Source organism: Lithobates pipiens, unplaced genomic scaffold (genome assembly GCF_037356315.1).
Source record: "Lithobates pipiens isolate NorthernLeopardFrog02 unplaced genomic scaffold, aLitPip1_a1.2 Scaffold_19, whole genome shotgun sequence".
Taxonomy (NCBI): domain Eukaryota; kingdom Metazoa; phylum Chordata; class Amphibia; order Anura; family Ranidae; genus Lithobates; species Lithobates pipiens.
Genome location: NW_027507764.1, coordinates 412,028,384 through 412,050,891, shown reverse-complemented (window position 1 = coordinate 412,050,891; position 22,508 = coordinate 412,028,384). Strand labels below are relative to the sequence as shown.

General features: G+C 43.3%; 1 protein-coding gene across 2 annotated transcripts in view; it reads right to left on the bottom strand.

Moving 5' to 3' along the window:
• EPB41L3 (erythrocyte membrane protein band 4.1 like 3) overlaps positions 1 to 22,508 on the bottom strand; it is a 332,589-nt gene that overhangs the window by 237,838 nt on the left and 72,243 nt on the right. The window lies entirely within an intron of this gene.

The window sequence follows — 22,508 nt, the reverse complement described above, 5'->3', positions numbered from 1 at the left end:
TCTCTGCAATGGTAGGGATCAATACCCAAAGACTGTATCAATGCAATTGTGGGGATCAATACCCAATCACTGGCATGATCAAGGCGATGGTGGGTATTAGTACCCTATGACGGGGGGGATCTCTGCAATGGTGGGGATCAATACCCAATGACTGGAGTGATCACTGTATTAATGCAATGCTGGGGATCAATACCCAATGAAATGGGGGGGGGTGAAGATCAATCTCCAATGACTGGAGTGATCACTGTATCAAAGCAATGCTGGGGATTAATACCCAATGACTGGTGGATCTCTGCAATTTGTATAAGTGATCACATTCCCTCTGTTACCTCTGTTCTGGGAAGTGGGGGGGGGGGGGGTTGGAGAGGGAGGAGGTGGTGGAGGGGGGGGGGGGCATCAGGACAAGCCTGAGAAGAGCACACCAAGTTCCCAGCATAGCTTGAGAGCTGACCACAATGTGTTCTCATGCTTAGTGTGGTCAGTTTGAGAGAAAAGCAGAACTGCAGGAACACCAGGGATTGCACACAAAAAGGAAGAAATACAAAGATAACAGGATACTTCCTCATACAAACACATGGTACAGTAGGCACATATCAGGAATATGAAATGTTGGTGTAACAAACACTTTAAGGACACAGATTATTCAATTCATTTCTCTGCAGCCTCAGTTGCACTGAAGATGAATGAAGAGGATGCACAGTTTACTATGCTCAGTTATGAATGGACACAGGAGTGATCATTACTGATCGCTCACTGTGTCCAATTCAGAAAAGAAGGGGGGCCGGTAAATAACAAATTTACTAGCCACTTTTCCCTTTCTCCATTCACGTGTGCGCCCGCAGCATCCGGCAGGAGAGAGAAGCCAGCGGCTCTGTGGGGGAATGAGGGGGGCCTGGGCACACAAGGGGGTATCAGATGTTGGCAGCCCAGTGAGGGGGATCGGTGTGGTGGGATGGGAAGACCATTACAGAACAATGCACTGTGTGTGTTGCTCCTTCCAGCAGCTAAAAGCTGGTGGAAGGGAGAGGGGGAGAAACTGGCTTTCAGCTGCTGGAGGGAGAGATACAGGCACAGTGCATCATTCTGTAATTGTCCTCCTGTTCCCCCTGCTGTCTGGGCCCCCTCTGTGCACCGGTGGTGCCTCCCTTATTGGCGGCCCTGCTATTGGCACATCATGTATAACTCACAATAAGGGTATTCATTAATGTTAACACGCTGTCAATTTACACAGCAATGCGCTGTCCATTTACACAGTATTTTACATATAGTATATTATACATTAACATCAGCCCCTGCCCTCAAGGACCTTAATTATTATTATACAGGGTTTTAGAGCCTACAGATTCAGCAGCACTTTACAAAATACAGAGAGACAGTTACAATTCAATACAAAAAGGGTTGGGGGCCCCACTCATATGCGCCCATGCCGGTGTCATGTTCAGCGCAACTACAAAATTACATTAGCAGCTGATGGGCTGAGCTTTGTGTCCATCTCACACACAGCTCAGCCTCAGAGCCGACGCTGACAGTTCTGCTCTCTGCTTGGACACTGCTCCTCCTCCTCCTGTCTGCCCCGCCCACACACCCTGCGACTGCCCTGCCCACACATCCCGGGGAGACGTGAAGGAAGAGGAACATGAGATAAAAGCTGCAGGCAACCTGCATCTGAGCCTCCATCCTGGGGTGAGTAAGCTCACCCTCTCTCCTGCCTCCCAGTGTATATAGAAAATAAAATGTAAGGGTTGCTCTGTGGACTCTGATACAAGATGGGGGCTTTGGTGAGCAGAAACCCCCTTACATCAGATTTCCCCTTTACACCAGAGTCCACAGCATTCCCTCCTAAATTAGGGTTCTCAGAACACCACTTTACATCAGGTCCCCACTTAAATCAGGGTTCCCCTTTACATTGGAGTCCACAGAGCACCCCCCTTGAAGTGAAAATTCTACGGACTCTGATGTAGGGGGGGGGGGGGCGTGCGGACTCTGAAGTAAGGGAGCAAGGGGTGGGAGGAGCTGGAGATCTGCACAGTGAGCAGAGAGTAAGGGGGGGGGCATGATTGCAGGGATGCTGTAATATAAAAGGGGACTGCTTTATAAAGTTGCACTTTAATCATTACAGTGCAGTCCCCTTTATATTTATATCATTGTCACTGCACTGCAATGCAAAATTAGCCGCACAGTCCAAAATCCCCTGGCCTATTTTTTGGCCCAGTCCGGGCCTGCTCCTGCCTATCAAGCAATTTGCTAGAGGGCTTACCCTAAGTCAGTATGAGCCAGGAGCACCGGCAGGGAACCCCAAAAGAGGAGGTTCAGGGCTGCTCTGTGCAAAACCATTGCACAGAGCAGGCAAGTATGACATGTTTGTTATTTAAAAAAATAAAAATAAAATAAATGATCCTTTACAAGAACTTTGTGTAACTTCATACAAACCAGTGATGTCAATTTGCAAATAGCAATTGTAACTGAACCCCTTTGCACACTTCACGTGAGTGCTTCCATCAGTACACTGCTTCCTCCAGTCTGGACCTTCAGATTTCAGATACTATAGCCAATCATACAAAACTAATAGCTTATAGAAACATGGAATGTTTATTTGAACTAACTCACATAAAATTTATACCACAGGAGGACACCCCCCCCCCCCCCGATTATATTACCCTAACAATACAACTGTAACCAAGAACATAATTATCGTGAGCTAATTAACTAGTCACTTAACCCAGCCTAGGTGGCTCAATGCCCACCCAGACAATGTTGTATTAATCAGATATCCCCAATTCAGGTCAGCCTTGCCAGCTTCGATCTCACAAGGTACAATAGCGGTTATCATTAAGTATAAACACAGAACACCTTCGGACAATAGCAGGAGACCCCAGTAGCAGACTGACTCCTACATTGAACAGAGATCAATGTGACCAGCTCTTTCAATTAACATGTATAGTTCTGAAACAAACAAACAAGGAATAGTCTTTCTTGACAGATATTGTTGATAAAATATTACTGTCCCATTTGCGGTGCGCTGGCAGGACAGTGAAAAAAGTCCTGCTAGCCGCATCTTTGGAGCGGTGAAGGAGCGGTGTATTCACCGCTCCTACCCATTGAAATCAATGGGACAGCGCGGCAATACCGCCGGCAAAGCGCCGGCAAAGCGCCGCTTTTAACCCTTTTTCGGCCGCTAGCGGGGGTTAAAACCACCTCGCTAGTGCCCGCAGACCGCTGCTAAAACGACGGTAAAGCGCTGCTAAAAATAGCGGCGCTTTACCGCCAACGCCCGCACCGCCCCAGTGTGAAAGGGGCCTTAGTGATATTTGATCACCTCTGCGGTTTAATTTTTGTGCTATAAACAAAAAAAAGATCGACAATTTTGGAAAAAAAAATATAACTTATTGTTTTACATTTTTGCTATAATACATATCCCAAAAAAATAATGTAAAAAAACAAATTTTTTTTGTCAATTTAGGCCAATATGTATTCTGCTACATATTTTTTGTTAAAAAAAAATCCCAATAAGCATATATTGATTGGTTTGCACAAAAGTTATAGCATCTACAAAATAGGGGATTTAGAGACCTTTTTTTTATCGTTTTTACTGGTAATGGCAGTGATCTGCGATTTTTAGGATTGCGCCATTGCGTCGGACAAATCTGACCCCAAGTGACACTTTTTGGGGACCAGTGACATCAATACAGTAATCAGTGCTAAAAAAAAATGCATTGATCCCTGTATAAACGACACTGGCAGGAAAGGGGTTACGTACAGGGGCGATCACGGGGTTAAAAGTGTTCCCTGGGAGATGTTTCTAATTGGAGGGGGGAGTAGATTTACTGGAGGAAAAAAAAGGTTGTGATTCTGCTTAGCTGAAATGCGATCTCTCTTTTCCTCCCTGACAGAGCAGCGGTGTGCTTTGTTTACACCGGTACACCACCTGCTCCCTGTCTCCTGTGAATGATCGGCGAGTCACGGTGTTCAATCACATCGGGAGTAACACGCCCCCTAAACCACGTGCACAAAATCAAGTACAAATACGTGATTTTGCGCACCTGGGCTGCCTTGCCACAGTAAATGTACGTGGGGCGGTCCGGAAGCGGTTAAGTAGCTGTCCATCCTTTACTCTGTAACCCTGAACCCCTAATATACACATGGTGATTTACACATAAGAGGTACATGGGGAGTTGAAACAAGGGTTTCCCAACCTCTCCAAGGGAAGCTGGGTTCCACTGGCCCCCTGCCCAAAGTGCCTCCCGTCACAGCAATTTTGCTCTTATGACAGTTTTAATTTAAAGCTGAACACTTTTATATAAACAGTATTTTTTAATCCCAGAGTTATGTGCATTCTCCATTGAACTTTGGAGTGTTTTGTGCATTGCCTCCAGATCTGTGCAGTAATCCAATGTAAAAATGGGCCTCGGTGCAGGAGCTTTCTGTAATAAAGACCAGGGTGTACCCACAGGGGTTGCAGGGGTCAGAATTGCAACCTGGCCCCATACTGCAGGGGACCTGTGCAGCCCCACTGTATGCCTAGATGGGAGAAGCAAGCATTACTCTATATGCAGCCACATCCACCACTCCTATTTAGCTTCTTTCTGTTGCCCCTCTGTGCTCTCCAGCCCCCCCCTCCCCTGTGCACTCTTGGCTCCCAGCTCTGCCCGGTTCCCCCCTCCCCTCCCAGCTGTTGCAGGGGATCTGTCAATATGGATAACAGGAAGTGGCCAGCAAATGTGTAATAGGGGGGCTGTTCACCCCACCAGAACTATATTATAATATATATATATATATATATATATATATATATATATATATATATATATATATATATATATATATATATATATATATATATATATATATATATAAAATATTGGTAAAAAATTTTTTTAATAAAAAAGCCACCTTTAACTTCCTTTATGTGTCTCTGAGGATTACGTCAGGAAATGCTCTATTGTCCTCTATACCTCCTTCCCATAGTGCTGACGATGTAGAAGTATACAGCATCCAGCTTATACTGCCTTAAGACCAAGTAGACCAACTCATTTTTATCTTCCATTCCACCAGAGGGTCTTACCTCTTAAACCCTGATGGCAACTATGGAACAATCAGTTCAAATCACACAATCCGGCAACAAGCCATCAGCCAGTTTAACAGCGGTGTGTAGATAGCAAAACTTCTATCCAAGGGGCATGCCCCAAAAATATCTTCCAATCTGCATCCCATCAGCACTCTCAGTCAATGGCTGTGAACGCTGACCGGTGTGTTCTGGTGGGGGGGAACTGGACGGACGGATGGACAGCCCCCCTATCAGAACACAATAGCTCAGCAGGGAGAATAACATTGGATTGTTAGTACAACAAGCTCCTCTTGAGGCCCTCCGTTTTTTGTCTTTTTCAATTCAGCAGAGCATTACCCTCCCATCTGTCATCGACACACGCTCTTCAACTATCACATCAAAATATATATTTTAGGATTTTAGCCTAAACCTGGCTTGATTGAATACTCTGGGTCAGCCTCCGGGAACAAGTGACAGTGCACATCATCTGAGAGGGAAAGAACTAGTGATGTAGCCTTCCCGGGATGCATCTGTGAGGCTAAGGTTACATCACCAGTGCCCTACTCAACCAAGACATGGAAAAAACTAAAAAAACACAAACTAATGAGGAATCCAATAATTTTAGACCTGTCATCGGAAGAGGGGGTAAGGCTAAATCTTCCAATAGAGGCACCCATTCCAGAAACTGGCTAAGTGGGGAACTTAGTAGAGGTTTCCTCTTGATTCCTTTTCCATCTTCAAGACAAAATTAAAGAAAAGCTCCTCAGTGGGAGACACACAGCAAAAATTTAACTATATAGGGTTTTAACCCTTTCCCAACGCAGTGGTGTATCATCCATGTGTCCACAGTATGCGGTGCACATGGGCCCATGAGTAAAAGAGGGGTCACTGTGCCCTTATACACATGGAGTAAATCAGCCATGGAACTTTTTTTCCCCCATTTTTGAGCAGCGGTGTACAAAGAGTAAGATTATAGTTTTGACAGCCGTCGCCCACAGCCACTGGCGGAGTGATATGTGAATGGTCTCGCTCATTCACTAAAACTAGAGAACGGAGGGCGGTGCTATGCCAGAGCGCCAGAGCCGGGATTATAGTTAGCAGTAGGGTTGAGAGCAGGCGACTGTCCTGGGTGTAATCTTGTGAGGAGGAAAAGACGTAGGTGGGTTGCCAGAGGCTGCACCCTGCTCTTACATAGAGGAGAAACTCCAAAGTTCCTGGCTGTTACACCTCCCTGTGCCCTGGACTTTGCCATCGCTCACACAGAGCTGGTCAGGGCTGGACTCAGCCCTTCCTTCTCCGAGCTGGCCACTCAGCTGTCGGCTAATTGCCAGCTCCTATCTCTCCACAGCTGTCGATATCCTGCTCATCAGTCCTGCCAACTTAAGCCGTCCAGTCCAGAGGATCTCTGCCTTCGCCTTGGTCAACATCACAGAAACTATCTCCTGAAATCCTGTTAAAGACTTGCTTTGCGGACATCCCTTCTGGTTCCAGATCCTGCTTGCCGTTCCACTAAATTGATCCCTGACTTCTGGCTTGGCTGACTATCCGTTCCGGTTACTGAACTTTGGCTATGTTTTGACCAAGTTTGTTCTTTTTACTTTTATTATTAAACAAGTGTGATTTAACTGTACTTCTGTCTCAGCCTGATTTCATGGTTTCTGACAGAGCTATGGTTGTGCCTCCTCTCTGCACCAGCAGCCATCCAGTGTCCACACATGGGGAAAGGTCGCTCTCTCCCAGCTTTGTTTACGGTCACAGTGTGCCTGGCTGGATCAGGGCTCTCACAGTCTGATCAGCAGTACAGGTGGGTGGAGCTGAACAAGAGAAAAGTCATCACCGACCTCTGTGAAGCCCTGCAGTCTTCACAGCTCTTCACAGGCCAGCTAAGATGTTCCAGATTCAAGCCATGCATCCTGCCATTAAAGCAAAATGCTGAAGTATATGTGTAGAACAAGCTGGGTTAATGTTCGATATAAAAGTTTTGTGCAACTTCCTGTCTGTTACAGTCAGACAGTGACCAGTGTTTGAATATTACTTTCTATTTATCTGTATTCAGTAAGTCTGATGAGATCACAGACCAGCACAGCCACACAACTTCCCAAGATCAGTAGGAATATTTATTGGACATTGGGCTTTTTGTTTTCTCGCAAGAGGTGAGGGTCTGCTGGAATGAAATGCCCATGCCCGTGATCAGGTACACATGTTCTTTAACCACTTCACGCCCACACTATAGCCAAACGACGGCTACAGCAAAAGCCTAAAATGCCGGGAGGATGTACCCAGCTCTTTACCACATGATCAGCTGTCAGCCAATGACAGCTGATCCCATTATGTAAATAGAAGATGGACAGTGTGAGGAGGAAAATAAACATACATACTACCCACCGCCATACACTCTGCACTCCTCTCCTGCACATACTACCCACATCCATACACTCCCCACCCCCCTCCTGCACATACTATTCACTGCCATACACGCCACACTCCTTACCTGCACATACTACCCACCGCCATACACTCCACACCCCTCTCCTGCACATACTACCCAACTCCATACACTTTGCACTCCTGCACTCCTCTTCTGTACTGAACACCCACACCACCATACACTTCACACTCCTTTCCTGCAATACCCACCGCCGTACACTCCGCACTGTACATTACCTATTTAACATTATCGCATTCTGCGGTATTCTGCCATCTCAGACACCATTAAAAACACACCCCCTTTTGTGTTGCACACAATTTAAGCCATGCCCACATTTTGCAGTGGCATGCTACGAGCACCGCATTTTTTTTAAATCAATGACTAGGGTCCGATTTTTATCTTGCTCATGGTCCCACTGATTGATATGCCCCCGTCCTAACCCCATCCAAAAAAAAAAAAAAAAGATGTAAGCATAAATACACACAGTTTAAGCTGCTTGGAAGCCCGCCAGGAAAGAAACGTGGAGGTGGCTATTGTTGACTTATTTCTGGCAAGCAAATACATTTTTTTTTAGAAAGAAGTCAGCACTGGCATAACGCCTGTGCTCCTCTCATGGCAGGGTCATGGACTCTCCTCTCTGACACTATAGTTTCGGACACGGCAAGATTACTATAATCTAGACCAGCCAAACTTTTTCGCTAGAGGAACTCTAAAAATAAACTTCAAGTATCTAGGAACCCCTACTAAAATCGATTCTGTGGGAATAGTGCCTCTTACATTGGTGGCCAGTGAGAAGAATCCATTCTGACAACTAAAGATCATTAGGGTAATGGTGCTGGCTCTGCCAAATGGTGATGGTCCCAGAACTATGCAGGCACCATCAAATGTCAGATCAGTCACCGCTCTGGGAAACCCAAGCAACCTCTTGAGGAACCCCAAGTCTCCATGGAACCCTGATTGAGATTGGCTGCTTTAGACTGATCTACAGAAAAGCTGAAAATAAAGAACGCATCACATTAAACGTTTCAACATATCACAAAATATTGAAGATTAAATTACTGATTGCTGAATGTGAAATCTGTACCGTGATCCTAAGTTATGGGTACTGAAGCACGTTTTGGAAAACATTCATCTCCTGTCAGATTTATAGGCCCTGACGTTAATGGTGTGATATCAGTTCAGCAAATGAAATTGCTTCATAAACGCCTATTTTAGACATGTATCTGGCTGCTCTACAGTGCAAGAGATGATGCAATTTTATGAATCTTTCATTTCACCTTACAGTAATTCCTCTTCATTTTCATGAATAAAATTGAGTATAGGTTTCACTGCACAAAATTACAAGACATAAACAGACACATCCCAGCGGTACATCAATCTTGATCCTAAGCGGTGTCTTTATTTTACTCTTAAATTCACTAAATAAATGTAGGAATGAATGAACAAACCAAACCAATGAATTAAAAAGGTCAGGTACCAGTGTGAAAAAGACTCAATGCCTTGGAAGGTGTAAGGTTTGCAGCCACAACTAGACTAATGCCCTGCATACACGGTCGGACATTCTGACGACAAACCCAAACTACTCTTGCACACACAGTCGCACAAAGTTGTCGCAAAATCTGATCGTTCCGAATTAGGTGATCTAAAATCACGTATGACGGGACTATAAAGAGGGCAGTAACCAACAGCTTTCATCTCATAATGTATTCTGAGCATGCGTGGTACTTTGTCGCAATTGTCTACACATGATTGCAAATTTTAGATCCAGCTCTCAAACTTTGTGTGTCGGAAATTCCAATGGAAAAAGTCCGATGGAGCCCACACATGATCGGATTTGCCGACAACATGATCTGATCGCACATTTTCTGTCGGAAAGTCAGACCGTGTGTACAGGGCATTAGGGGCCAGAAGATGCTCAAAACCCCAACCATCCTGTGCAATAAATAAGAAGCGTACTGCACATTACTACTAGGTCACCTCATGCACTATACCTTGTCTACATTTCAAATTTACATAGGCAACAGCAATATCTTCAAGGTATATCGGTGAAGACATCTTTCCACCAGGCCTGATGATCCAGTGGCATGATAAATCGCAAAACCATCATTAATTGTAACCAATATGGGTTCAAATGGTAGAAAGTTTACTTAAAGTATATTTCTTATTACTTATGCTAATCCAAGACCAGCCTGTTTTTGGAAATAAAACACGTGTCTATCCAACCAATATAGGGTGAGCTTCCAAACCATATTTGCATTGTCTAAGTCACAGGCTGGGTACTTGTCCCTCCAACTTTTATTTTTTTATTAAGATTAAGTGGGAGGTGAAGCCTCCATTATTTTACATGCCATATCCTGTCCCAATTCTGTTCAGCTGATTAGAGGGCATGCCTCTATAGTCACATGAGCTTCTCAGATGTGACAGGGAGGAAGTGCCCAGTATAGAAACTGAAAAACGCATCTCAGCATGTACAGAGTTACCACCACAGCTGAAAGATCCTCATCGGAATTGGGGACATGAACAGAAGGTGGCAATAGAGAGTAGCCGGATCAAGCAGCTTTTTTGTCAGAATACGGTCAACGAATCTCACAGCAATGGAGGGAGTATGTGCAGCATGTAATACAGCAATTATTGATAGTGTTTTGTGATGTGGGTTTAGTGACACTTTAAGAAGGAGCATTGGATTATTTTATTAAAGCATGCATAAGCAGAGATTTGAACCTGGGAGAGGCATGGGTTGGTGAAGTTCTGTGCAAACCTTGACTTTCCTCCCAAAACAAACAAAAAAAAAAAGTCTAGCCTAGTTCACCAACTTCTGGGTCAACATAGTGGCTAATAAGGATGACTATAATAGTGGAAAAACTAACCAGGAGACTTAAACCGGAACTTCACTCTATCAATCAACAGTGACTATTTGAATTCCTTATGCGGCTAGCATTAGTAAATAGAGGAGTGCCGTTTTAAACATTTTTTTAAATGTATTTCTTGGTTTCTAGGCCTAGACAAATTATGTCAGACATCCCAGAAGTTTTCAGGAGGCGAGAAGGGGAGGAGAGTTTTTCTCAACTAAGCACACCCTTCTTCCTGCATGCCTGAGCTAAGGGCAGATTGATTCCAGGAAGTAAATGCTACATGAATCATTTGACCTTAAAGTGGTTGTAAACTCCCCTGACCTATTTTTACATATAGGTAAGCCTATACTAAGGCTTACCGGTATGTACTGAAAAGATCTCCTAAAACGTGCAGCGTTTAGGAGATATTTGCCTTGTAGTGAGCCAATGATGTCAATGGCGCATGCTCAGTGAAGAAACGGCCCTCTGTGCCATTTCTTCCCCAGCGTGTGTGGCGTGACTGGCGGCTCCTGTGTGAATGAGTGGGAGTGACATCACGCGGCTCAACAGTCACAAAGCCGAAGTCCGAGGTCCCGGAAAGAAGATGGGTGAAGATGGATATTTCCAGCAGCAGGGACATCGTGGACTTCGCAAGCTTTGTTTGCAAGGTAAGTGGCACATAATGGGCTAGTATGCAATGCATACTAGCTCATTATGCTTTTACTTTGCAGGGGAGTATAGAGGAAATAAAACCAATCAGGGTTTACTTCCTCTTTAAAGTGGAGGTCCACCCAAAAATGGAACTTCCACTTTTTTGAATCCTTCACCCTTCCGGTGTCACATTTGGCACCTTTCAGGGGGGAGGAGGGAGCAGATACCTGTCCAATACAGGTATTCGCTCCCACTTCCTGGGATAGATCACCGTGGTGATCTATGCCACTTCTGCCACCTATTTGGTCCTCCCCCAATGCCTTCTGGGAGACACACAGATCCTAGAACACAGCAGGGACCAGTGAGGACGCACATGCGCAGTAGGGAACTAGGAAGTAAAGCTGCATGGCTTCACTTCCCGATTCCCTTACCGAGGATGGTTGAGCTGATGGTTGAGCTGAGAGCTGACAAACAGATTGGCTTCAGCTGCCAACAGCGCAGGATCCCTGGACAGGTAATCGTCCATATATTAAAAGACAGCAGCTGCAGTATTTGTAGTTGCTGGCTTTTAATTTTTTTTTCGGTGGACCTCCACTTTAAGATTATAGAGATCCAACCAAGACCTAAATGTTACCAAATATGTGACAAATATGTGGTGCAAACAACAAAAACAGTAATTGAATACAAGACAAAATCATATCAAATATAAAAATGCAGACCCTTCATTAGCAATCCCGACACGTTTCTAGAGTCCTTTCTTCGGGGGCATTTCATACGAGATAGTGCTCCTATATTGATATTCTATAATGAGACAAAGTCCTCTTTAAGATGACCACGTCCAGAAATGCTTGGGGGGGGGGGGGGGGGGGAGACATGGATGGATGGGGGAGTTTGTGTTGATGAAAATGAATTAGTGTTTTTGGTTTGTGGTACTCAGATGCAGTGTAGTTCCATTTATTAAAGGGTACATAGTCAAGCTAAAAAACTAAATAAAAAATGACAATTGGCTGTACATGGTGACCAGGCACGCAGGTAGAATTGGATTACAGAAAGTTTTTATTTTTTTGAAACACGAATATGAATGCAAGTTTTTATCACCCCTATATGTATGCTTACATCTATGAAGAAAGGATAGAAAGCAGTTCTCCATCCAAGTTCTGGTTCAAATGAAAATTTCCCTATCTGACCATAACTAGTCAGGCAATGGCAATGTTATGTCTGTGGATAGGTTTTTTCATAGGATAACTATTAGGCCCTGTAAACATATTATGTTCCAATATTGCTGTGCGCAGATTAAAATCTCCTTTCTGTAACATGAACAATTATAAGAGCTAATAGATTTCAATACTCTATTGCGGCATAGCTTTCTACAAAATGATCATGTTATTATTTCTGAAAGCCCCTTGGTCTCCATAAACAAATCTTAGTTTGAAGTGCGTTTCCTGTCTGACCTCGCAGAGACACGAGAATTGATTGAAAATTATGAATTAATTTGAGCGACTATTATTCCATACCGAGAAAAGACAAACCGCTAGATAAGTATGTGGTGAAGATAATTTTCTGCACTTCAAGCTAATTTGCTTGAATATAATCAGGATTAAATTTGTCATTGAATATTCACTTGCAGCTACCTAATGGATGTCCACAAAAGTGCAAGTAGGTGGGTAGCCTACTAATGGCACATCGCCTGTGCAGGCAGACTCTCACGGTACAATCAGCGCTTATTACAGAATAGAATGCGGGTTACATGAGGGACGGGTACCTGGGCCACATACAATTTACATTGCTAGTTTTTCTGTATATATATATATATATATATATATATATATATATATATATATATATATATATATATATATATATATATATATATATATATATATACACACACACACACACACTATATAGGCATATTTCCTATATACACACACACACACACACACACTATATATAGGCATATTTCCCTAATTTTTTCACCCAGTACAGAAAAATACTTGGTGATCTGCCAGAAATGCACTCAGCATGGGTATAGAACAGGTTCAATTTAGGCCACTATAATAGTGTAGCCTTATCTTTCAGGGATAGGTGTGCATGCGGTTATTTAGTTTATTTTTTTTGCCAGTTAGCGGAGAAATGTCAGTTCAGTGCCAGGCTGTGAGATCCTTTTAAAGGCTATCTTATCTCCTCCTTGAGCATTGTATTCATAACGGATGTCTAATATTGGCTGCTAAAGGAGAGTAAAACTGTAGATGGACAATGCATCTAGTTTTTCATATAATCCTGACAGCACTTTTGTTATGTGACAATTTTTAATCAACAGAGTTCAGGTAGGAGCGCCATATATCCTTATACTTCTACTCACAGGGAAAGAGTAAATCTTAAACCCAAAATCCAGGATTCTTTTCACTTTAAAGTTCACCTTTAGTAACATGTTACACCCTTATTTACCTCTTTCCACCCCCATTACAGCGGGTGGGGGATCCTCTCCACACATCTGCTGTCACAATTTAAAAACCGTACGGCTGTGTGGGGCCCTGCCCGGACAGTGGTGTCATGCATTCACACAGATCTGTGAATGATTAAACTACAAGTCCCATCACCACTGCAGCAGTCTCTTCAAGACTGAAATATTGCAGACAATTCATTTTAGAAGACAGAGTCGCGGTATGCTGAAATGCACAGCAAATCAGATTCCACTTTTCATTTTGTTATGGCTAGGATTTCCAATTTGCCAATATGAGTTTTTGGGATTTGTCAGTTGCTCTTATGTAATGTTTTATTAAATTAAGAGCTGTGCATGGTTTCATCATAAAAATCAGATACCTAATAAAAAACGCTTTTCTAATTCAATATAGAATGATATTTCCTTAATATTAAAAACTCTTTACTAAATCTCCTTCCTTGGCATTATTTAATATAACTCTAGGTCTTCTGCATTGTCTACACAACTATTTATCTTATCGAAAGAAAATGCCACTTAAGTAACAATTAAATCTGCAAGCTGCTTTTGTGCAGACTGAATTCTCCTAATTGGGCATAAGATTGTATTGTTTTTTTGTTATTGGCGAACATTATGTCTATAAAAAAGAGTTGTGTGTCACAATGATGGTCTCCAGCTAGGAAAATGATTGCTTGAACTTTGCTAAACAAGTACTTTGCTAAAGGAGCTTTGTCTTAGCTTGGATATCTTTTGTTACAGGGTACCATTATCCTTTAAGGGACTATTATTTTGTTGTCACTTTTTTCCCTAAAGATGTTCCTCTTGTTGTTGCTAAACACTGCATTTGTTCCTCGTATTCATCGGGATTTAAGATCTCAAACTACCACCCTATGTACCACATCAAGTGTTGGGTGTCTGTGCATTTTTTTTTTTCCATGTGGATAGCCAGTTAGGCTATATGAGGTAAGTGTAAGTGTTTCGGAACATCAAACCAATTTAAACAATAGTCAAGGACAACACAAGTAAACACAAAATGCAATTTGTAAATGAAGGTGTAAAAAAATCCAAACCATCATGGCCCTGTGTGAAAAAGTGATTGCCCCCCTTGTTAAAACATACTATAACTGTGGTTGTCCACACCTGAGTTCAATTTCTCTAGCCACACCCAGGCCTGATTATTGCCACACCTGTTCACAATCAAGGCATCACTTAAATAGGAGCTGCTTGACACAGTAAGGTCCACCAGAAGATCCTTAAAAGCTACACATCATGCCGAGACCCAAAGAAATTCAGGAACAATTGAGAAAGAAAGTAATTGAGATCTATCAGTCTGGAAAGGGTTATAAAGCCATTTCCAAAGCTTTGGGAATCCAGCGAACCACAGTGAGAGCCATTATCCACAAATGGCGAAGACATGGAACAGTGGTGAACCTTCCCAGGAGTGGCCGGCCGCCCAAAATTACCCCAAGAGCGCAGCGACGACTCATCCAAGAGGTCACAAAAGACCCCACAACAACGTCCAAGGAACTGCAGGCCTCACTTGCCTCAGTTAAGGTCAGCGTTCATGCCTCTACCATCAGGAAAAGACTGGGCAAAAATGGCCTGCATGGCAGAGTTCCAAGGAGAAAACCACTGCTGAGCAAAAAGAACATCAAAGCTCGTCTCAATTTCTCCATAACACATCTTGATGATCCCCAAGACTTTTGGGACAACATTCTGTGGACCGATGAGACAAAAGTGGAACTCTTTGGAAGGTGTGTGTCCAAGTATATCTGGCGTAGAAGGAACACTGCATTTCATAAAAAGAACATTATACCAACAGTAAAATATGGTGGTGGTAGTGTGATGGTCTGGGGCTGTTTTGCTGCTTCAGGACCTGGAAGACTTGCCGTGATAAAAGGAACTATGAATTCTGCTGTCTACCAAGAGATCCTGAAGGAGAATGTCCGACCATCTGTTCGTGTACTCAAGCTGAAACGAACTTGGGTTCTGCAGCAGGACAATGATCCTAAACACACCAGCAAGTCCACCACCGAATGGCTGAAGAAAAACAAAATGAAGACTTTGAAGTGGCCTAGCCAAAGTCCTGACCTGAATCCTATTGAGATGTTGTGGTATGACCTTAAAAAGGCCGTTCATGCTCGAAAACCCTCTAATGTAACTGAATTAGGACAATTCTGCAAAGATGAGTGGGCCAAAATTCCTCCAGGACGCTGTAAAAGCCTCATTGCACGTTATCGCAAACGCTTGGTTGCAGTTGTTGCTGCTAAGGGTGGCCCAACCAGTTATTAGGTTTAGGGGGCAATCACTTTTTCACACAGGGCCATGATGGTTTGGATTTTTTTTCACCTTTAATAATAAACACCTTCATTTACAAATTGCATTTTGTGTTTACTTGTGTTGTCCTTGACTATTGTTTAAATTGGTTTGATGTTCCGAAACACTTAAGTGTGACAAACATGCAAAGGAACAGGAAATGAGGAAGGGGGCAAACACTTTTTCACACCACTGTAAACACAGCCTCGGTTTTAGGCTGTCTCTGGAAAAAGTGTAATAGGAGACATGTTTCTCCCCTTTCCAGAGGACAAGGAAGTCTAACTAAAACTGAATAAACAAAATTCATGATGATTACTGCACTGCCTGGTGCATCCAACCATCAAAATGATTGCTTCTGTAACTAGGTGTGAATTTACCACTCCTCTTCCACATACACGATAATCAGGAAGATGATGGCAGCAGACAGGATGGTTCCTCTGGACAGAGTTCTGTGCATAGGCACATGGTAATTCATGTTCCTTTGCATTTACATACATGCGTGCACATCTTTTGCTCACAATGGCATCAAGTGGGCTATTTAAACTGAGCTTGTGCTATGCTTCAGTGCTGTCTTGTCTACAGTGTCCATGTTCATACCTGCTACCTGTTACTCTGCATCTGACTACTGTTACTGACCCAGCTTGTCTTCACTACTCCTGAACTCTGCCTGCATTGACCTCAGATATATATTAGGTTCTAAGTAATTTTCTAGCAAAAAAAAATGATTTCAACTTGAAACCAACAAATATCAGAAAAAGGTTTAGTGTTTAATTGGTTAAACTTTCTTCATTTACACAGAAGTGTATTCCTTTGATCTAAAGGACAAATTGTTAGAATGTTTATACTTAAGTTCCACTGCTAAAGAATGTTGTGATTCTTGGCAGACTGCTTTTTTTTTTGTTTCCCACCCTTCTTTTGATGGCTGTCAGCTTTAGTAGAGCAGAGAGAATTCTCTGCATAGAGAGAATCGGGAAATACTTTGTCAAGATCCCAACAGGAAAAAATAAAAAAACTTTTAACAATTCCACAGCTCTAAAACAAACCAAGCTCATTTTTTTTTAAAATCATTTTTGCAAATTGCTTACCTCATATAGCCAGAGAAAGTACAGAATTTTGTAAAATGAATAGGCATTTTAGAAAAAAAAAAATATATATGCTAAGCACAGAACTGCATTGTGTACAATCTTGTAAAGTCTTTTGGCGTTTGTAGCTTTCTATTGGAAAACATACACAACAGCCTCATATTTACAAAGCTCAAATGTGGCATTTCTATTTTATTCAGGGTCTGCAATCAACTACCGTGTAGAATTTCCACAATAAGCCTCCTGCAGACATGAACTACCTTAACCACTTAACGACCAGTGCACGCCGATGTACATCCTATTTTTGAAGAGGGATATCTCGGTAAAGGCAGCAGCTGCTGCCATAACCGAGATATCCATCTCTTCAGGCGCCGGTCGTGTGTGCAATAATGGTGGTCTCCACGGCGGGTTCACAGCAAGATCACCGTTATCGGCGGCGGGAGAGGTGGCACCCACTCTCCCGCGCGATCGGGTCCTACCGATGGCTGGGTATGGAGACGAGTGAGGCTAAGATGGCCCCCACTCGTCTCTTTACCATAGGAGGGTGGAAGCTACGTCAAAACGTCACTTCCGCCCATACCTCTTAAAAAGGTATATTTTTTTCAATGTCATTTTTTAAAATGACATATTTTATTTTTTTCTTAATTGCATTTTAGCCCAAATATGAGATCTGAGGACTTTTTGACCCCAGATCTCATATTTAAGAGGACCTGTCATGCTTTTTTTCTATTACAAGGGATGTTTACATTCCTTGTAATAGGAATAAAAGTGATCCATTAATTTTTTTTGTAAAAAATAAATAAAATCAAGTAAAATAAATAAGAAAAAAAAAAGTTTTTAAAAACCCCCGTCCCGGCGAGCTCGCGCACAGAAGCGAACGCATACGTGAGTAGCGCCCGCATAGGAAAACGGCGGTAAAACCACACATGTGAGGTATCGCCCCGATCAGTAGAGCAAGAGTGATAATTGTAGCCCTAGACCTCCTTTGTAACGCAAAACATGCAACCTGTAGAATTTTTTAAATGTCGCTTATGGAGATTTTTGAGAGTAAAAGTTTGACGCCATTCCACGAGCGGGTGCAATTTTGAAGCATGACATGTTGAGTATCAATTTACTCGGCGTAACATTATGTTTCACAATATAAAAAAAAATTGGGCTAGTTTTACTGTCGTCTTATTTTTTTTATTCAAAAAAGTGAACTTTTTCCAAAACAAGTGCGCTTGTAAGGCCACTGCTCAAATACGGTGTGAAAAAAAAAAAAAAAAAAGTATTGCAATGACCGCCATTTTATTCTCTAGGGTGTTCGAAAAAAAATCTAAATATAATGTTTGGGGGTTCCAAGTAATTTTCTAGCAAAAAAAACTTTTAAACGTGTAAACACCAAATCTGTAATAGAGGCTTGGTCCTCAAGTGGTTAAAGTGGTTGTAAACCTCAGACATGAAATATGAACAAAGCATATTCCCGTTTTAGTGTTTACGCGTCTGAGTTAACAGTGGATGTAAACCCACTCTCATCCTTTCTAAACTACTGCCATAGTGGTCATCTATAAGGATATACATGCCTCCTGCAAGTATCCTTACTTGTCAAATGTCTCCCCTCTATGAGAGCCCAAACAATTGCAGATTCTCTGGGTGGGTCTGTTTTCCAGGGCTCAGTGGGTGGAGTCGTAAAGTCAGTAAACTCCCCGCCCATCGCTACACTCCCCTTGTCAACATGCATTTTCTCCGGTTTATTTCTTACACTGAACTTCTGCTATGATCACAAACATCCAGTCAAAACCCAGAAAAGTCACCACATGACTTCAGCATGCCCAATTATGCTGAGGTGTGGAGGAGCCAATATACTGGGAGAGCTGGAGAAGAAAGGAGGAGGGGATCTGAAGTACACAGAATGCCTCTCTCAGGCTTGTGGATGAGAAAGAACTGGCTCCTATTTCTCTGCGTGTCAGTTTTTATCTCACTGAAAAAAGATAAGAGGGCACAGATTACATGAAATCCTATACTGTACAAGGTGCAAGCCTTAATTTAAAAAACAATTATTTGGGTTTACAATTTTAAGAGCACTAAGTGACATTCTGTCTGCTGCTTTGTTCCTCTGCTATCAGCAGGAGTAATTTCTGACTCTACAGATCCATCAGCAGGATTTCTTATCTGACTATCTGATGAGCCTGGTTTGACCTTTGGGTTATTTCTGGAGGTTAGCGGCCAATTCATAAACATAACAGTCGATCTTTGGATTGATGTGTGGTCTGTTTTTTCTTCTATCAAGTTACTCCTATGAGATTCTTATTTCTATATGAACTGACTTCTAACATTGGGCTTTAGTTGGATTTTAATTCACATTTTTTATACCGTATATACTCGAGTATAGGCCGACCCGAATATAAGCCGAGGCCCCCAATTTACCCCCAAAAAAACTGGCAAACTTATTGACTCGTGTATAAGCCGAGGGTGAGACATGCCTGTCCATCCCTGTGTGTGTGTCCGTCCATCCCTGTGTGTCCGTCCATCCCTGTGTGTCCGTCCATCCCTGTGTGTCCGTCCATCCATCCCTGTGTGTCCATCCATCCATCCATCCCTGTGTGTGTGTGTCCATCCATCCATCCATCCCTGTGTGTGTGTGTCTCCATCCATCCATCCATCCATCCATCCCTGTGTGTGTGTGTCTCCATCCATCCATCCATCCATCCCTGTGTGTGTCTCCATCCGTGTGTGTGTGTGTGTGTGTGTGTGTGTGTGTGTGTGTGTGTGTGTGTGTGTGTGTGTGTGTGTGTGTGTGTGTGTGTGTGTGTGTCCAGCCTACCTTTGTCCCGAGCCTCCGTCCCGTGCCTTGCCTCCTTGCCTCCGTCCCGTGCCTTGCCTCCTTGCATCCGTCCCGTCCCGTGTCGTGCCTTGCCTTGCCTTGCCTTGCCCCCGTTCCGTCCCGTGCCGTGCCGTCCCGTGCCCTCTTCGTCGGCGGCCATTGTAAAGTTCAAAAGCTGCGCCGCCGCCTTCGCCTGTGATAGGCGGAACACTGAATTTCCCAGCAGCCTGTGTTCCGCCTATCACAGACGTCGTATCATCCTCGTCCGTAGTACGAGGATGATACGATGTCCGTGATAGGCGGAACACAGGCTGCTGGGAAATTCAGTGTTCCGCCTATCACAGGCGAAGGCGGAGCCGGAGGCGCGGCTTTTGAATCGAATGGCCGCTGTCTGTCTGCTCGACACGCTGATCGAGCGGGCAGACAGCGATGACTCGAGTATAAGCCGAGGGGGGCACTTTCAGCCTCAAAAAAGAGGCTGAAAATCTCGGCTTATACTCGAGTATATACGGTATGTTTTTGGATACTTATGTTCATTTTTTAAATATATTCATGGCAGGTTATTGAATAAGCGAACCACTCATTTCTTCCTTTTACATTTGATTACATCATTTTTTTTGGGTACACTACCAAGTGGTTGCAGCTAATTCACAGTCACTATACATTTATTATATGCGTTTTCCTTTTCCGAGTTTATTTTTTACTATATTCACCATAGGTTGATAGTTTATATTTTTTTTAAACAAAATTGCATATAGCAGTGCACAAGTTTATTCCTTTATAACACATTTCCGACAAGTTTTCCTGATACCTAGAGAAAAATGGTGACGGGAAGGGGCCTCCAGCTGATTGACAGTCTGTCCTTGTGTATGTGAATGGGGGTGTGCCCCTTCCCACCAATCAGCTGTCAGCACTCTCCTCACTGAGCTCTGCAGTGTGTAACAGCTCAGACAAGCTTTACCATTCAGCACTTAGAATGAATGTAGAGAGGGGAAAAGACTGTGAATAAACAGGTATAACTTATGTAGGAGGATTTGTTTCAATTGTGTATCACCTGAGGCCAGTCACTGCACTGGGTATATGGAGGGGTTTACAAACACTTCAAATTGGATTTGTGGGATATAACTAACTAATCTTAAAACTGCTCTCACACCTCTTCTAACAGCTAGAAGATAGATGATTATATACTTGCCTATCATTTGGCTACTGGTCATGTGATCCCCCATGTCAGCCAGCACTGACGGCAGGGGAGATGAGAGCGCTCCAACAGCTGGAATGCCTGCATGGTGATGTCACATATACCGTACAATTACTTCCTCCTCTTCCATGAAGCCACTGCCAGCCAAGAAAGAAGTCTATTGGAGTGGCTTGAAAATAGGCAAGTATATGCATCATTCTTCCACAGGGTATTTAGCATAAGGGCTAGAAAGAGGGAGGGAGCAGATTTAAGATTAGTTAGTTGTATCCCAGAATTCTACTTTAAAATAGTGGTCAGAACGCCACCATTACAGACAGCTAAAAGGATAATTTCTGGTCTGCCAACATTGGAGCTATAAATACACTTTCAACTGGGAGGTCAGTCAATGTTCAAAAAACCCCTTGCAAGCTCTGAGGCTGGGTTCACGCTATTGGATGCGGATTTCTATGAATCCAATTCGCCTGTCAGGAGATTATGACCGGCTATCAATGACGCCGGTTCACACATCTCCGGAGCAAATCACACAGGAGTCATGTGCATCTTCTGGCCTGTTTCAGGTCCAAATTCAGCCCAAAAATTCAGACCGAAATCAGACTGGAAATGGTGAACAGGGACACACAAGACCCCTGCTGTGAGCTGCTCCGTACTCCGTTAACCTAGCCTGAAGGAACCCTGGTTGAGATTAGCTGGTCTAAGGATACTTCAGCTGCATTGGCAGAAGTATGCAGCTCCTCTACTTCCTCCCCACACTGATCAACAGGGAGGCTCAGAAGATAGGTGAAGCTGGGATACACTTGACTTTACATGAAATCTGTATATGAATTGCCATCAACTGGATCTATTGATCACGTGCAGCTCTTATAGAAGATTAGCCTATACTTGTGTGTTGCATCCCCATAGTCTAAGTTGTAAGGGAATGCAAAACCTGCTTGGGGAGAACAAAAGCTCATCAACACAGGTCCTTAATGTCCTTCTTTTCACAATGCAACACTGAGTGTTTAAAACAATTTTCGATTTCCAAAAAAGTATACTCAACCTAGATGGATGTATCGATCCGCCGCCTCTATACTGAGAACTAAGCGATCAAACACTGTTGATGACTCCGTTATTACCTCCACTCTGAGCAAAGATTAGTGACTGTCAGTCAGTTGCGCTCTGTTCTCCCCCCCCCCCCCAGCCCTTACTGGAGCATCAGGCTGTAGAGGGTGCGGAAACGGCTTGCTCAGTCTCCCAGATGCTTGCTGAGAGGCTGAGCCAGCTGCTGGTCCAGGCTTCTGGGTGGATACCGACTGTAAAGTCAGGATCGATCCAGCCCCTAGACTGGCTGAGTGACATCAGCAGACATTGGACCTTAGTCTGCCATTGGTTGAAATCTGGTCACAGGAATGTGGAATAAACTGCTTTCTGGTGAGCCATAGGAGAAGTAGGGCCAAAAAAGATCTGGCCCTACTTCTCCTTTAGGTAGAACCAATGTCTGTCAATCAACATTACCCATTTTAATCATTATGCTGCCAGCCTTAGTAAATAGAGACAAAGTCATATTTACTTGTTTTTTTACATTTCTACAGCTCTAGGCCATAATGATGTCATACATCCTATGCGTTTCATGGGACAGGAGGAGAAGCTTTCTTAGCTAACCACACCCTCCTGCCTGTACCAGGCCCAGATGGGATCCAGGAAGTAAATGCTATACGATTCATCTGCCTTCACTCAAG